At 37.7% G+C, this 16,111-nt stretch overlaps 1 protein-coding gene across 6 annotated transcripts in view; it reads left to right on the top strand.

The window, feature by feature from the left end:
* The first annotated feature begins 213 nt into the window (after positions 1-213).
* LOC139964502 (uncharacterized) overlaps positions 214-16,111 on the top strand; it is a 141,244-nt gene continuing 125,346 nt past the window's right edge. For 5 of the 6 annotated variants that reach the window (XM_071966100.1, XM_071966098.1, XM_071966099.1 and 2 more), the window contains exon 1: positions 215-385. The gene's annotated coding sequence lies outside the window, so the exon portion shown is untranslated. Of the gene's footprint in view, positions 386-16,111 lie in introns of all 6 variants that reach the window. The other variant, XM_071966102.1, reaches the window with a different exon arrangement.

The following is a 16,111-nucleotide window of genomic DNA, read 5'->3' as shown; positions in this document are numbered from 1 at the left end:
GACTTACTGGGGACTGTTCCCGGTGACAGGCAAGTCAGGGATTTAACTGGGGGCGTCTGCCTTGCTTTTCATAACACGGATGTAAATGTAATACTAATGTTTGTTCATACTAAGATTACGCCGTGTGAAGTCGTCAGTTGAATATAAAGCCGAAGCCAAAGTTAATTTAGTTGCCTAGACATTTTCAAGGCCTCTTTGATTGTCTACGGAACTTGTAATGTAAACCGCGAAAAGCAAACCCGGCGGCTCGATCACACATGCACGATTGATCGCCAGTAGATTACCACTTGACCTGAATGGTTAGTTGCACATAAGCCTCAAATATCCGTATTAGGAAGGATTTACCGTCGTTTTCTGTTCGGATATCAACGGGAAAGACAGCCAGGTAAGCACATGTTTGTGTACAAAGCAATTAAAAATTACTTATTGGCTTACTTGTGTTTATGTCTTGAACGGCGGATTCTGTCTTTTAGTTTTAGTACATCTCGATGTTGTTTGACTTGTAACAGTTATACTTGTGCATGTAGCCTATGTTATTCAGTGTGCAGTAGGAACGAACGTTCACGTATCTCACGTCCACGTGAAGGATTTATACTACTTATTTAACATGATAACATAAATAATACTTCATAGTAATAAACTAAGGCCTACGTAGTTAGGTTTAGGAAGTTATAGTTCCTGTCAGCTACGTTAAGTTAGGTTTTGTAAAGTTAGGCCCAAGCCTAGGCCTGGTACTGGTAGGCCAAGGACCTATACGCCTAAACCATACTTCGTTAATCGTAAAAGTGACAGTCTTCACAAGTGACAGGTTGGCTTGTACAAATTAATGGTGAACATGAGAATCTTTAGATCAGATCTTCATCCACGGAGCATGTAAAATTATAAATATTTATAATTGAAATTAAACTTTGATAAACTTTTTAGTCATTATTATTTTGAAAAGTGTTTGAGGGAAAAACAGATGGAGAAATTATTAACAAACTTTGTCAGGTTACCCTAGAGAGTTAACTAGCTCTAAACTTGACTCAATAACTTTTAATAGCATTGAAGCATTCATTTTTATATTAACACATTGACCTAGCAATGCATCTGAAGTATTGAGGTTAGAATGTCAACTTGTATGTTTAATGATATATGCATACATGTGTGACACCAAAATGATTTTACTCGTAAAGGGAATTTATGTTCAATTTTCCGGGGCCATAGCATGTCTGGGTTCATGGCTTGCAGTTTATGTAAGGAATGACATATACCTGTAGCATAATCATTCAATGATTTCTAAGCCTTTACCTAATAGTTAAATGTTTAAGTTATAAAACCAAAAGCAAATACATACCAATGGAAGGACCAGACCTATGACCAAAAAACCCCCCAACTAAATAAAAATAAAAAACAAGCAAACCTAAATTACTATCGCAAGGAGCAAGAAATTGAATTCTTATCCAAATTTTGTCAATGTTGTCAATACTAGCACTTGTGTTAAGTACTGTACAGTTAGCGGAGTCATTACAGTAAGTTGTGCTATGGTGTAAGAGGTGGAGGGGGGGGGGGGGAGGGGTTCCATCATTAAAAGTAACAAGCAAAACAGTGAAACCTTTTAGAGAGTGGCTTTGAGCTCTGGCTCCAGAGTTATCTCTATGAACTTACAGTAGTTACTTAAAGGTTATTAACTCCGTTGCATTTTAGGTAATGGCATTTGAGAGTAATCCTTGCATTTAAGTAAATCAATGTAATTATAGTTAATCTTTAATTGCTTCCAAAGTGAAAGAAACACGATATTGAACTGACTTGCCATCATAGTTGGCAAGTACTTAGCCTTTAAAGCTGAAAAGCCATTTATTCACATTCTCAACAAGCACATCCGTCTGTTTTCTCTTTAGTGCCGGTTATATTCAGAAAACTAGTTGACTTATACTGTATGTATGGTTACCACTTGTACAAAGATGAATTAAAACAAGAAAAGTGGTGAAAAAAAAAGAAAAAAAAGAAAAAAAAGAAAAAAAAGATGTCATCAAAGTCATAATTGATGTTCTGGAAAAGACTGTCAGTAATAACCATGTACAAACCTTGTAAGGTGCATTGATCTTGTCCATACCATATGATTAACATTAGTATTAGATATCACCATTATTATAACATATGGGGGGCCAGTGTAGTATGTCTTACAATACCATATATACATGTGAAGGGAAACTCAACTTTTTTCACCTAGACAGTCTGTTACACAAATTTCAATACCATGGCACTGGTCGCAAAAATGTATTTAACAGATTAACTTGACATTTAGATGCAATAATTCACTCCTACATTACTTCCATATTACAAACCTGTTACCTCTCTAAATCATTTTACCTAGACCTGTGTCATTCACAGGGCGAAGACATTGGATCTGTTTCAGGGTCGTGAAATCGATTGCAGTGTGGTTGCTGAGATATTGACATAGTTTGTATGAAGATTAAATACTTTTATGCTTCCAAACTGACATTCTGTGCCCCTGAACTGACATGTGTTAATACTAGCTGTTCATGGGTTGTCTGTCTGTCTGTCTGTCTGTACTACCTGTTGTTTTTGCTCTGGTTGTACTTTGCTTTAAATATTATATTACATTACCTGTCTGCATACCTGACTAATAAAGTGTAAATTGAAGAGTTAGGACACAAGTTTCGTCAGCTGGCATGGTTTGACCTTACAGATCATAGGTCCTCATCTTTCATTTCCTATAACTATGTAATCAAATTTGTCATACATGCATAGATAAACCTTGTTTTTCTGGACAAAACTTACCTCAAAAGAAAGAAAGAGAGATTTTTTTTTTGATTGTTGTTCCAGTTGGTATCAATAATATTAGGTTGTTATCTGTTGTGTTCTCATTGGAGTAGTCCCTAGTGTAGTTATACCTGTAGAGGTATGGGATGTTACCATAGCAACCCTATTCTGTATGCTAAACTTTCCAACAGTCCTCTAACTGTCTTTGTTTTTACATGATTCCTTGCACAGTACAAGTGATGATCTGTATCTTGTGTAATAACCCTGATTGAAATGTCCTTGGTGAATGTATGGTGAGGTTAATGTCCCATTATGCAACAGTTTTGGGTGTGCACAAGGGCCTTGAAGGAGTGCTCAACTGTTTATTCAATTCCTCCACACATACATACTCCCCTTCCCTGTATAACCACAATATATTGACTATAACGTACAAATTATGTCCAAGTTGAAAGTCATGCTATTTCCGTGTAAAGGTTTATCCAGTAAGGGCTTCATGATCACCCTCCCCACCCCACTCCCAACCCTCTCCCCCCCAAAAAAACCTCCAACCAAAGAAGAAGAAATATGCCAGAATGTAAAATACTGGTTAACATTGTTCAAACTGAAATAACTCTTTATTGACAGGGAACAGTTTCCTCTAGTTTGGAAGTTTGGAGGGCAAAGAATCGCTTGGAATTCAGTTACTTCCAAAAAGTTGCAGCAATTTCTTGGCATGCTAAAATATTGATCAGGTAATATTTATGGTCATTAAAAGTTCACACTTTTTCTTCTTCGCGTATCTATGTTTTTCATTCAAAACTAGCCTTTTTTTTTCTTAAACACTGAGAGGCATTGCATGTTTGTGACCATGATCACCAACTTTAAATTCCTCTCTGTTTAATTTCTGCTTGGTGGTCATACTGTACTATAGAACAAGTTGTATACTGTGGTATTAAGTAATGAAATATAAAAATACAACTTGTGTCATAAAATGGCAGCTGGGTATGTGTGATGGTTAAACGGGGAAAACTTTGAAAACCCCATCAACTTGATGGTGGTTCCCTCCTCTAAATCCACCTACTTTCTTTAAGAGTGCTCACTCAAGTTTCTGTCCCTTATAAATTTGCATTTAACCTTTGTCGGAGCGGCAACTTTGCTGTTTTCGACCCGACTTCCCAAGGACCTGGATTTCGCTTCCGAATGAGCGACAAAAGAAGTAATTTTTGTCTCTTAAGAAATCAGTCTTGATACTGTACGTGATCTGTCTCCAGATGATGACTGTGTTCTAATTTTATTTTCTCCAGAAAAAGTTCAAGCTTTGATATGGATAGTGGGTGATACTTGATTGGGAATTCTTGCTCACAAGGTTTTGATAAGAAATGTGAACCAAAGTCTCAACCTCTAAAGGGATCTGACAATGAGCTCCAGTTACCAAGTAACTTTAAACTCTCTCCACTCAAAGTGCATTCTGGGTCTTCTCTTTTTTGGGCACATATTATATCGGCGGAAATCGGGTCAGTGTCATGAGTAATAAATCGCATGAAATTCAATTTAGAGATATGGCAGCAGTCTGTGTGATTTTAAACTACTGTAGCAGACAGTGTATACATCACCTACAGTAGTTACAATCATGAAATGTCTTCTCATTTGGAGAGCAAAATTGCGAGTCTGTCTTTGTGGGTCGTTCTTCTATCAAAGAAAACGAAAAAAGAGGGCTCCAGACCTGTAAAAATATTTTACTTTTAAAAAGCAATCTATGATTTCTCTAAAAGAACTGGTATTATAATACAGTTGATAGTATCGGATCCAATGTATGTATATTCTTGGACAATGTTTTCTGTAGTGGAACCATGTTGAAGACATGTATGGGCATTTTTTCTTCAGAATCGAAAAGAAGAAAAAAAAATGAGCATTTTCGGGGGTAAAAGAATTGCTAGATGAAAAAACCTCAAGCTGAACACACTGTCGGTTCTAAAATGGGGAGCTCACACTATCCAGAATATTAAAATGTTCCTGGACAATATCACACTTGTGTATTGGATGTGTCCTATTTTCTTTCAGGAGCAGAATGGGGGGGGGGAAAGTGGGTGAGGGGGGGACTGGAAGAGATATTGATATCCTAAAAGTTTTTACACTTAAACAAAATGAATGACCCCTCTGTTTAGTAACACTTTTGTAACTTGAGGTTTAATCACTTCTCTACATTACAGTAGACAAACGGAAACCAGTGAAACACATCATCGGGGGTTATTTAAATGTCAAAGTTGGGCGATCTCGTTAAAGTTCTTTTCTTGGCAGGCCTTGGTGTCTATTTCTGACAGAGAGGGGTAATCCAGTTGGACTAGTTTCCTTCCAAGACAGTAACCATTAGTAAGGCCATCAACCTTGACTAACTGTTTCACTTGGCTAGATCTAATATATTTGTTAAAGGAGCTCCTTTGCTACAGACTTTGATCAATTTTGGTTTGATTCTATTGGACGATGCAATCCCATTTAATTTAATTGTCGACTGTATTCAGAGAGCTGCTTTTACATCAGTTTTTCTTTGGGATTATCTTCGGTAATCTCGTAACAAAGCTGTTGATAGGTTTCGTATTAGCAGAATTTCATTTCAAATAATGAAAAAGTCAAAAGTTGAGTTGTAGTGTTAAAGTTGTTGGTGTCTGCCACTGTCTGGGCGATTTAAGCAGGAATTTTTTTTTTTTTTTTTGGCTTTGATGTTGGATTATATGTGATAATCTCATAACAAAGCTGTTGATATAGGTTTAGTAATCTGGTAAATTTATTTCAAATAATGAAAAAGAGTTGTTTTCTTCTTTTTTGCTTTGATGTTGGATTATATGCGATAATCTTATAAGAAGCTTTAGTAATCTAGTAAATTTGATTTCAAATTATGATGAAATTTAAGTCAAAAATTTGAATTGAACTCTAACGATACTGTACAAAGTGTCTTAACAAACAATATTTAAGGACATGGAAAGTAATACAAGTACTTCTGTTGCAAAGTCAATTTACTAACTTGGTGGAAGCAGCAATAAAGTATTCCTTATTTTGAGCAAATATTTATTGCAAGCTTTTTGGGGTATTACTCTGATAAATTGGTGAAATTTGCCACCAAACTTTGAGAGTTGAACCTGTTTCTCCAATCCATCCTCGGTTTACTGTTCATCTCGTTAAGATTAATTATTTTGTAGACAGTTTAAAAGGTCATTTGTATTTAAATCCCATCAATTTTCAAAGAATTTTTAAGAGAAAAACCCTTTCAAAATTATTTTCTGGACTTGCTCCAGAATCTCTCAGATTGCTGTGGTTTATTATGATGAAACTGAATATCAAAACTACAGTCTGAAATGTATCCCAAAAGGGAGTGAGGGCGGCATTGAAGAACTTCTAGCATGCATAGACTACGGATATGTGACTCGATTAATTCACTTCGGCTTTGAGTGCAGCATTTCTGTATGATGCCGTGTTGGACAAATCTAACCATAATAGTAATAAGCAACTTTGAGATCTATGTTAAAGGCATTGCCGACTTTTGCAATCCGCGGTCCCCCCTCATAATTTCACAATTTCGATCGGTAAGAGTGACACCATAGTTTTCCCTTTTGAGAAACCAAAAATGAGCAAGAGTCAAAGTGAGTCATCTTTCCATGTCATAGCCTTTATCTAAAGTTGGAAGGAAATGTAAATAATTCTTGATAAATTTGTGGGGTGGCATTTTAGTGATATATGGTAACCATGGATACAATATAAAGTAAGTCTCCCTTTTCTGACATTTTGGATTAAATCTGCATGCTTCAATATATCTGTTTATAAGATGCCAGAGATATCAAAGTAATTTAAACAGCATGATTGCATCTGCAACGACCCTGACATAGTTTTGAGAGAAGATATGGGGGGGGGAGGAGGGAGAGAGGAGGGGGAGAGGATGGGAAGGGATAGGAGGTAGGCCTAGTGTTAAGTGGTGTTGATATTGCTGTCAGGTGGCTTGAGCGTATCCTACAGGTTTGAATTTTGTATAGCAGTGTTGAAGGTTCATTCGCCTTACAAAATATTATGGTACCTGTGTACGAAAAACTGCTATGTCTCTTTACACTTGTATAGCAGTTAGCCAAGTTTGCATAGCAATTTGCGATGCAGTACCGGAAAAATTATTTACAGTAGGTTGTCAAATTTAATATCATGGCAGATGAGTAAAATCTTATCAAAAGTCTGTTGAACTTTCAAAAAAGCATAATTTACACTGGATTTTACACCTGCAGTGCAATATTTTGCTAGCAGGGGGGAACTTAGAGTAGCCAAGCCTACTCTGCATAACAGTAGGGGCTGAATTTATGACATTCTTGTTAAACCACTGGGGCTGACTTAAACTGGTCAATTTTGACTTTTTGGCCAAAAGATATCCTACGGAACAATTTCCTCAAGTATGGCTTTCGCTGGATCCGTTGAGAATTGGAGTATTGGTTGATAATGCAAGGTCACCAACTATTTGAACTCCTCACCCGTAGTCTTTAGTGCACAACTAGGTGTGACATTAATCTGTGGGAGTGAATGACGGAATAAGGAAACATTAATTTTCTGCTTCATGGCCTGAAAAGTGGCCTAGCCTCAGTATCCTTCAAAGTTATTACAAAAATCTAATTAAACAGTCTAATTATGAACTTTCTTACATTTGGACATTTTTCTCTCAGACAGCTCCTATTTTATGTTGGTGAGTTGAAGAAGAAGGGAAAGGAAGTGGTGTGGAGGTAGGGTTAGGGGTGGAGGTAGGTCGGTAGGATAAGGGGTGGGTGTGTAGGATAAGGAGTGGAGGTAGGGTAAGGGGGAGGAGGTAGGGTTAGCGGTGGAGGTAGGATAAGGGGTGGAGGTAGAAGAATGGGTGGAGGTAGTGTAAGAGTGGAGGTAGGATAAAGGGTAGAGGTAGGGTAAGGGGTAGAGGTAGGGTTAGGGGTGGTGGTGGGATAATGGGAGGAGGGAGGGTTAGTGGTGGAGGCAGGATAATGGGAGGAGGGAGGGTTAGGGGTGGAGGTAGGGTAAGGGGTGGAGGTACAGTAGGGTAAGGCGTGGAGGTACAGTAGGGCAAGGAGAGGGAGGCGGGGGGGAGGGGGATTCACCTGCATACTGTATTGCCTCTATTGTTACCCATTCGTCTTTGTTTGTGAATGCCTCACGCTGGCATTTCATGGCTCTAGACGAAAAGAAATTACATGGTGGATAGTATGGTCCCCTCTCTATATAAATCCCTACTCCTCCCTCCGCTACCCCCTTAAAGATCTGCTTTATTGGCTCTAATTATAGCACACTATAGCTAGGAAAGTTTTGTGATTACGTAATCGACCTGCCATGGGTCATAAATCGACCTAAGGCTTGACAATTGCATAGCTTCTTAACACCATTAGGCTCTTTGCGTAACACTGTTTGGAAATATGTTCATGTCTTTAGTGTATATAAATCATACAGCGTTCACACAAAGACCCTCATACAAGAAAAAAATATGTGGCAGGTGTTGCAGACTTATTAGTAAATAGAGGTCATTATACAACCAATCCAGATCGATTACGTAATCTCAAGAAACTTCCATGATAGCGTGCTATAGTTGGGTCTATATAGCAGACCTTTAATATGCTTTCTTATTAACGTCACGTAATGTGGAATTAACATAGAGTAAATCCCTTTCCTGGCAAATTCTTGAGACCCTCAATTCTAAAATGGCTGCCTCTGATTCTCAGAACTTTGAGGAATGAATGCTTGTAAATGCTGGTGATTCATCTCAAATCATGAAATTTACACCCAATTATTACCACACTTATCCACAAGCATGTATGTCTGGTCATATCTACAAAACACACAAGAGGTTTATTATTCTGTGTCTTTCATCTAAGAAACTGCATTTAAATGAAAAAAAAAAAGAAAAAAAAGAGGAAAAAAAAACAACCCTAAGATGAAATCGTAGACATGGATGTTGTCATCATTCGGTATTCACCAAGATATCAAAAACAGAAACATTTCCTCAAAATTGATGACAGCTTTGTCTGTGAAAACCATCTCTGCTGTCCAGGGAATTGAGGGTTTTTCTTTTAACTTTTTTTTTTCTTAGATGAGAGAACATTCTTTACCAAATTAGGAATGTGGTGGTCCAGTTTGATGTGATTTGTGTCCTAAGGCCTTACTGTAGGAGCAAAATGAGGCTTACCATTTTGATATATGACGCGAAGAGTGATCGATGCAGATTGAAAATATGTCAGACTCAGTTATATTTTTTAAGATATCATATTTAAAGCAACATGGTTGAAGTTTTTATCTTTAAAGCTTGTGACCTCCTCCCACCCCCCCACCCCCTTGCTATTTATGGTTTGTCACATCATGAATATATCAGTTACTGTCAGCTCCAATATTGTCAGAACATTTTTCATATTTTTAGCAACATGCTTGAATTTTTAATCTTTAAAGCTTGTGACCTTCCCCCTCCCCCCTGCTTTTTATGGTGTGTCTCATTATTCAGTTAATTTCAGCTCCAATAATGTCAGAACCTTTTTCATAAATTTTTGATCAAATTGGACACTTTTCTTCCCAGTCGAAATGGTGCAAGGTTTTTGAAACTGGACCGGCAATTTTGAGGCCAATTTGGCGAACTTAGCAATTTTTGTGTCCCATTAAATTAGGGACTACAAAATGAAGCGTTGAGTAATAAATGCAGTTGCTTATCGTGTGTCATTTTTTTTCTCCAAGTTTTAGAACACAAAGATTCTCTCTGAGTGTCATGAAAATATGCACCGCTATGGATATGATACATGATAAATGCATATTATGCATATATATGCAACATCAAGAAATATGTGCTCAGAGTGCACTAATAACATTTAACGCAATACAGCCATTTTAGCATATTTAGTTTTGGAGTCGTTGCACACATTCCCTTCAGCTGTACTGTAGGTCTCTGAAGTGTTGTACATCTCCCAATACCACCCAAGATGTTACACAGTTATCTTCATAGCTTAGGGGACTGATGCAGTAACTTATGGGAATCTATTCTCAGACTGCTTGCTGACACAGTAAACCTCCAGCTGGTACATACATACTATATGATGCCCAGAGCCACCCGTGACATTATAAAACAGAATCAAAAACAGATCATTCTTCAAAGACCATCAGGTAAAACAATCTCTCCTCATAAATTTACCAAGCACTTTATTAGTAAGACCTCTCTTGAGAATATCATTTTAAATCAGACATTTATGAATGAGGAAGGGGATATTTATTTGCTATGCTATCCTTGGCAGTCTTCTCAGAATTTTGGTCAAGTTCAGTTCTCAAAGGATGCTTCTGTTTGAAATTTTGTAGACTTTTTGTAGACTTAATTGTAATGATTCTGTTTGCCCCCCCCCCCCCCCCATACACACCCGCTTGTTACAGGCCCTCATGGATTTATTCTCGTAATTGAGGCAAATCGAAAATGTAGCATCTATATATTGCCAGATTATCATTTTAAAGTAACCCTCTAATAGAGTAAACATTCCCCAAAAAACCCTGATATCCCTACAGCCTACACACCATTATAGTTTGTACCTTTGACTTTTGACATGAATTTTGGAAATTCAAATTTCTGTATCGATGCTGTTGTCAAATACTGAGGCTCCAACTGTATTGAGTAGCCTTTGCATGTGTTCCTCACACTCATTTTAAGGGCAATTTTACTTGTACGTACTCTTTGGTTTGATATGACATGCACAAAGTACAGTACTTAGCTATACTCACCAACTTCATTCTTTATAATCTTAACCCCCATCCTCCGCCCACCCTCCACAAATGTTCTTTATCAGTCAGAATTTCTATTAACCCTCCTTATCTATTGTTTGTTTATAATTCCTTTCATAAGTGAAAGTCATAACATCTAACATTACAGGTTATCTTACCCTCATTACTCATAGAAAACAAAACTAATATTTCTTGGGCTCTAACCACTCTCTTTGTGATAAACCCCAATACCCCAAACAACAAAGACCTGCCATGCTATACTCACCCTTTCCAGGGTATTAATATTATGACTGTCCTAAGGGGGGGAGTATTTTAACCAATCTCTTATCTTCAAACTTTTGATATGATTCATTGAGACTTGGTAGAAATATGTAAACATATTAAACCACAGCTCTTGCTAATGCTGCCAGTCATGAAAAGAGAAAGAGGGTATAGTATTATTAAACTGAGCAAACAAACTCTTAAAGAGGTTTCCAAAGTGGGGGGATTTCCTTTTGAAGGGTTATCAGAGGCCCTTTTCATAGCCGGAGACCTACCTGAAGGTAAATCCCAGTCATGATGAGTCATTTCTTAATGTGTCACTTGGGGTCAAAATGTCCCTTGGACATGTTTCAGTTGTACAGGAGATTAAAGGCAGAGCGAATTGACAAGTCTGTCGGTTCCTTTAGTACTCCTGTTGTGTGTCTGCAAGACCATGTTGCATTCACACTTGCTGGCAAATAAGCTACCAGTTGTAATATTGAATGCAAAGTAAAATGTGAGTTTGTTGAATAAGTGTAACAACAGATGTTGGATAAATGCTGAGCTACTTTTGTCAACAAATATCAAATTCTTAGCTTTTAAAGTAGGCATACGGTAAACCAGAATGCACAGCATGTACCAATTCTTGTCACATCTGCTTGGATCAGTGCTGGATCAACTCTCTCTCTACAGTCGTAGAGCAGCGCATGCTTCTTCCCCCGCCTCTCACCCACCTTGTGTATTGTCATTTGATTGAAACAGTGTACTGGTTTCTTGAGTGCTAAATAGGTTGATCTAGGGGTGTGTGATGAATGGGTCATGATGGGGTTGGGAAGGGATGGTGTCTGTCAGGTGGTATACCTGGTAATGAAATCTTGTTTTCCACATGGTAAATATTGTAATATATGCAGTCTGGTAATCTGGCTGCCATTGAATAGAATGTGGAAAGTGGCTTGCTTGCTGTCTTCTTTGAACCCACTCATCTCATTCAGTAATCTTCGATCTATGTGTTTGGACTTTGTGGTACTTGAAGGTTCTGAAAGCCACTGGTAGCTGTGTTTTTGCAATGTTTGATATCCAATCTGAAACCCCTTTCAAAACTAGCCAATTTGTAGAAGAATATACGAGCATCGTCATAGTGACAATATTGAGTCGCTGTAAAGACAATCGACAAGTGCAGCTGGCAAAATACAAACATACAATAGTACACAACATACTGTAGAGTGGAAGATATATACATACTACTCATATTTTAATTAATTAATTCTAAAAAGACAGTTACTAATAAAATTGGTTAAAATCGCCACACTGTTTCACCTTTGACCTGCCTTTAGCTACAGGCATTTTGTACTATTCAGTAGTAGTACTGTATAGGTGGCAAGACACAGGGTGCAGCATTTATAAGCACCGTTTCTGTGTTAGTCTGCATTGATTGAACTGGGAACAGAGCCGCCCGCTGGTCATTCACGGTGTCTGTCGGCGTGAACTGTTCTTCTTCCGAACTATATACTAATGGCTCATTGAATTCAGTCTATGAATGTATTATTGTGTTAGTACAATGGCATTATAACAAGGCTATCTAAACAGTTGTCCATGGGATTGAGCTTTCTAGCTCTCCTTTACAAGTTTAACCTTTTTGTTTGAATACATGTCATCCGCTGAATTCGGTAACACAATTCAAATGCAATTTTCCAACTTTTGCACCACCATGTGCTACAATACACCGTGAATCGAAATTCCATACTTTGTGCATTTTTGTGTGTTTTTTGTGTGTTTTGTGTGGAAGTACCCATGCACATACATATTGCAATATCTGTTCTTACTGCCTTAAAAGTTAGTCACGACTATAACTATAATAAAGTTGATAAAGGTTTTCTGACATATAAAAAGAGACAGTATATCAAGATATGAAATTACTGGCAGGTGTCTTGAGGTACAACTCTTATCGTGGTATAGAAATTAAGCCAGAAGTCATGGAGCACACATACTATAACATGTGTCCCCTATCTTATTATATATGTGATACAGTCAGACTACATTTTCATTTACATACATGATGTATTTATATGCTTTATGAGAAATAATTGTAATGAACCTCGACCTAACCTGCATGCGTGTCCTACCCCCCTCTGTCGTACCAGCGGCTCGCACAAAGAGGGCAGGAAGGGGGGAAGGTCGACGCGGAACTTTCAGTCACGTTTGTGTCGAATTTTGAGAGAACGTGTGCTAAACACTGATACTGTAAAGGGTATAGAAAACCCAAAACATGCTTCTTTTGCAAGGCTGGCATATTCTTCTACTGTATATTCGATGATGATAAATTTCACCTTGTTTGTTTCGGATATATGTGCATCATCTAATGACTCAGTTTTGAGTCTCTGCAGATTTGTGAAACATTTTTTTATTTCAGTAAATTCAGTAGATCATATCACTTTTTCCTTCCCTTTTTTTATTTGTACTATAAGTCCCTTCCAATGCACTGAGTTGGTCTCAATTGCGGGAACTGTCAAGTATTTAACAAAACTTAAAACGTGGCAGATGATGACATAAAATGCAGATAACCGTCGTCCATTGAGGTGAGCCGGCTACAGAACGGCTTGATTTCTCAGTCAGACGTCCCTAGAAGTGACCCGCTAGACATCTTGTCTCACCAGGGGTTTGGGCAGGTGGGTTGATGTGAAACCGGCTTCCCTTGTACCAGTGAGGTCATTTGCCTAGAGATATATTTGTATGTGTATATTAGATGTTGCTTTTTGGCCGAAACTTACGCAAGGCCATTGACTGCATGTATGGAAGGCTAGCGACGTGTTTACAGCCACCCTATTCAGTGTGAGATGATATGTGAAAATATCACTTTTGACATCGTGCTAGAATGCAATATCATGCTGATAGGGTTCAGAGCAATTTAACAACAAAAAAAGAAAGTCAAAAACGTGCTGTGTTTAAGCACATGTTCAGTTTTCAATAAATGCTTGATGTCTATATGATCGTGTGTTCTCACACAGGTTGTAAAGACTTGTATAGCCAGCCATTCATCCTTGTAATTTTGTGGTTTTAAATACCTTAGTTCAACATTTGAAACTCATTGTTGATATTTAAGGAGGCAACTATTCTAATTTATTCAATAAAACCAATAATGTGATGAATACCAAAGCATTGTCAGTGTTTTTGTTAGGACCACAATCGCTTTAATTTTATAGTCCCACCTGCCACAGCATTTGAATTTTGAACACACTTGTATTTTACGATCCATATTTATATCAATATATGGTCTTGTGGAGTCTCCATAAATGAACTATGTGGTGAAGTTTTGCAAACGTTAAACTTTATAAATTGAGTAAGAAATTAAACTTCATAGTATTTCGTTGAGGCAGCTTGTCAAAAGGAAACGCTGTCAACAGCTGAAAGATCTAGCTCAGCTAGGATGAGTCAGTGTCAAACAATAGGGATTATCTCTTAGTCTGACCTACAGCTGCCTATTGTGTAAACCTGTGGAGGGCAACAGATTATGTCCTGTGCAGTCTGGCTGCAAGGGGCTGCAGCCCCTTCAGCATAATATATGTGTGATATGATACTTGCATAGTAGTACTTTTTCATTTTACAATATGTTTTTTCTCTAATTCAGTCTTCCTTTGATCAAAGTGTACCCAACCTCATTTTCATCTGCTGGTTCTTACATGTACATGGTTTATCCTCATCATTTGCTTTCTGAAGTGGTTTTCCAGTCTTTAATTAGCTATGATCATACTTAAATAATACTTTGATGTACCCTAGAATCCAAAACTCTGAAAAACCTGAGGAAAAACTTGACCTCAGAGTGTACTTTAGATTGTATCCTCTGTGATGTGGAAGTCTGCTTATAAATACTTTTTAAGAAAATTCACTCAGGAAAGAACCTAGGCACAAAAAGCAAACAACCAAACGACCGATCCGCTCTTAACTCCAGTCCCCTTGCATCGGGACTGTGACTGTGTGATCATCGTCGGGTGTGTATCACGATTTCCCTCGAAAGGGAACAGATACTACAAATGATCTTAGCCAAAAGGCCGAGAAGCTTAAATAAATGTAGACTTTGGATAAACTGTTCACAAATTGTGAGTACTGTTGAACAGAAGATTGTTTGGAAAGTGAGGTCAGAGTGGACCAGCTGATGGGAGATCCCCATTGTTAACACTTTCTATACATAGGATTCCTTACAAAGAGCCCACACTCTAGGATTGTTAAAGCAATACAGAGGATGAAAAGGGGGAGGAAGGAAAATGATGAAAACAAACCTCATTTTTCTCTTCCAGGGATATTCAACAATGCACAGATCTTCAAAAAGAGACAAGATTGGAATTTGGAAGCAAGGCAAGGAAAGGGCTCAAGGATTTGTTGTTGAAAATAAGGACAGAAAATGTATCACCTTGAATTAAAGAAAGAATGTCTGGCGTCTGTCTAGACCATATACCTCATTCTGTTCGTACTTTTAACTGGTCACTATTGTAAAGTAGAACCCGTGTGGGATACACATCTGTAATGTTCGAAAAAAAAGGGACAAGATTGGAATTTGGAAGCAAGGCAAGGAAAGGGCTCAAGGATTGTTTGTTGTAAATAGGACCAGAAATGTATCACCTTGAATTAAAGAAAGAATGTCTGGCGTCTGTCTAGACCATACCTAATTCTGTTTACAAGTACTGAACTGGTCGCTACTAAAAAGAAGAACCTGTGCGGGATAAACATCGTGTAATATTGGAATTGTTTACCAAATTGGAACCTGGTTCTAGTTAATGATGAGAGGAGCAGTTAGGGTAATTATATGTATGGAAAGTCACATTCCAGGAGTGGGATTTTTTTTTAAAAAATAAAACAGAATTCACAAAAGTGTTATTCTCTGCTGAAGTAATCTTGTATTATGCAACATTTTTAAGTCCAGAGTATTGCACACATCGATCAATCAGTAATACGATATTTTCAAGCACCTTGGTTCGAGTTTTTAGATTGTTTTTCTCTTTTTGGGCCGGTTGGTAGCAACTTGCAGAATTATAGTGAAATGGAACCATTGAAATTTAAATTCTTGCTAATAGTGTTCACAATTTGTTTAAAAAAATGAAACAAAAACGGGGTGGGGGGGGGGCTGTGCTCATCAGACCACTAAACTACTAGATTCTTTAAGCGCTGCATAGTATCTTCTACAATTACTGGAATATGGTAAATGCTGTCTTTCTAAAACTGTTTTGTTTGAACATGTAGCTACAAGTTCTCCCACAGGGTATCAAAGTTCAAACTTTCCGTAAATTGATAAATTTAATTGTAAAGTTCTAACGGTACTGTAGGGTCAGTGACTGTCTGTCCATTGGTTTCCTCGTTTGAACAATGATAATTGAAAGGA

Source organism: Apostichopus japonicus, chromosome 23 (genome assembly GCF_037975245.1).
Source record: "Apostichopus japonicus isolate 1M-3 chromosome 23, ASM3797524v1, whole genome shotgun sequence".
In the NCBI taxonomy this organism is placed as follows: domain Eukaryota; kingdom Metazoa; phylum Echinodermata; class Holothuroidea; order Aspidochirotida; family Stichopodidae; genus Apostichopus; species Apostichopus japonicus.
Note: the sequence above shows the minus strand (reverse complement) of the source record. Positions and strands in the feature narration are given on the sequence as shown.